Consider the following 1,916-nt stretch of genomic DNA (forward strand, 5'->3'; position numbering starts at 1 on the left):
GGTTCAGCATCGGGTTCTGCATTATTATGTGCAGTCTTCGCTAGAGACGCCGTTACCTGCACTACTTAAACTCTCATCTGTATTCCCCGAGCACCTGCAATCCCCAGACAAAACCAGGGTCGCACGGTGCTAGGCCCAGCTGGGAGCCCAAGTCTGGGAGCAAAGCGGGGCAGGGGCCATGACTTGCACCACTCCTTTCGTACCCGAGTAAGCCTAAGACGCTTGGCAGAGAAAAGTCACCCTCCCCACACATTCCTGCCGTCAAATGATGGGGCATTTTATCACGAATGCGGTTGAGGGTCGTCTTAGGGGTTACTTGCAACCATCGGTGCACACTTGCAAACACAAAGCTGATTTTTAAGCAGATGGAGTCCTGTTACACAAAAAGCAGCCAGGCTAAAGCCGAAGCACAAGAGTCGGAGAGAAATGCATCTCCCGGGTCACCCTAGCAGGATCCCTGCGGAGCTTAGCAAGGATGTTCCTAACTGCATGTTCCCCACTCATTTTCCTTGGGGGCAGGGGGGGAGCGTCCCTTGGGGTTGAGCATCACATTGGCGTAGTGGTGAGTGCAGCACCCGAGGCAAGACCATAACCTTGGCTGGAAGAAAGTGGCTTTGGCATTTGCTGCCTCCCAAGTCCCAGGCTGCCCCATGCTGACCCTAGTGCGAACATGTATGAATCCTGGTAGCAGTAGATGCTTGGGGCCGGCTTCCTCCCAGCCGCCTTACGCCACTTGCAGGAAGGCCCTCATGGGACAGAGAGCAGGAGGCAAGAAGCCTCCATCCACCTGCTCTGGGGAAGGGCGAGCAGGCAGATTACCAGCCTCATTGACCCCTGTGCCCCATACCCATAAACCAGGTGCCCCAGGAAGAAAAAAGATCCACAGACGGCTCTTCTTACTCCTCTTGCCCCAGAGCGGGCATACGGCCCAAGTCAGTGCATAGCCCCCCGCAGCACTGCCTCAGTCACCCACGAGACTCTCCATCCCAGCATCCTGCAGGTCTCTTACCTCGTCATTAAGCCAGGCACCGCTCTCCCCCAGCTCAGCACAAGTCTGCTTGTCCGTGGCAGAGGAAAGGCAGCATGTCCAACACCAGCAAAGCAGCCAGGTGTTCTCTCCGCAGCAGAGACTGGAGATACAAAAGCATCAGACATCCCGACCCACCTGCAGCCTGGCCCGCTGTGGGCGTCCGGCTCAGTTTATGGCAGGTCCACTGAGACTGTTGTGATCTAGGAGGCTAATTCAATACAGAAATAAAAATTCCCGGCATTTTGGCTACCCTGCCCATACAGCGATTGCATTAGAGGCAGGCGTGATGTGTGACAACACCACATCAACTAGGTGCACGCAAGGTCTGGCTGGGCAGCAGGTCCACCCCCTGCTCACCTCGGTTGTGCCAGGGCCCTGAGATTCCCTCCCCGCCGGCCCTGGCAAGCAGCGAGTGTGGGCATGGTTAGCTGCACTGCAGTGGCTGCCAGCCCTGCACAAAACCGTCTGATTACACATCAAACACCCCTGTTCTCCCACACTAACCCCGACTGTAAATAATTAACTCTCTGGAACCTGAACAAAGAGCTCGTTTAACCCCTAATTACAAAAACCTGGAGGTGGTTTCCCCAGCCCCTGAATGAGAAATGTTGGGGAAAAAAAATAAGATGGGGGTAAGCAGCCCATAATACAGATGACTGAGCTCTCCACGCGGGGGCTGGGACCCTTCTTCTCCGTGCAAACACAAGAGAGATTAAGCGTTTTTCAATCAGACGGTTGCAGGAGTTCACGCTCCATCACGTCCTGCTGTAACTGGACAGGTGTGTCTAATTCAGACTGGATGGGAGCTGGAAAAGTATGGAAAATGTTAGCAGCCTGGCTGTCCATTAACAAAGCAAATGCCTAATGCCTTCCCACGTGGAGTTTG

General features: G+C 54.6%; 1 protein-coding gene across 6 annotated transcripts in view; it reads right to left on the bottom strand.

Moving 5' to 3' along the window:
- IKBKE (inhibitor of nuclear factor kappa B kinase subunit epsilon) overlaps nt 1-1,695 on the bottom strand; it is a 30,518-nt gene extending 28,823 nt beyond the window's left edge. For 3 of the 6 annotated variants that reach the window (XM_025205486.1, XM_025205487.1, XM_025205489.1), the window contains exon 1: nt 1,010-1,494. The gene's annotated coding sequence lies outside the window, so the exon portion shown is untranslated. Of the gene's footprint in view, nt 1-1,009; nt 1,495-1,680 lie in introns of those variants that run through there. The other 3 variants (XM_025205491.1, XM_025205488.1, XM_025205493.1) reach the window with 3 other exon arrangements.
- Nucleotides 1,696-1,916: the final 221 nt, after the last annotated feature.

Source organism: Alligator sinensis, unplaced genomic scaffold (genome assembly GCF_000455745.1).
Source record: "Alligator sinensis unplaced genomic scaffold, ASM45574v1 scaffold1322_1, whole genome shotgun sequence".
Lineage (NCBI taxonomy): Eukaryota > Metazoa > Chordata > Crocodylia > Alligatoridae > Alligator > Alligator sinensis.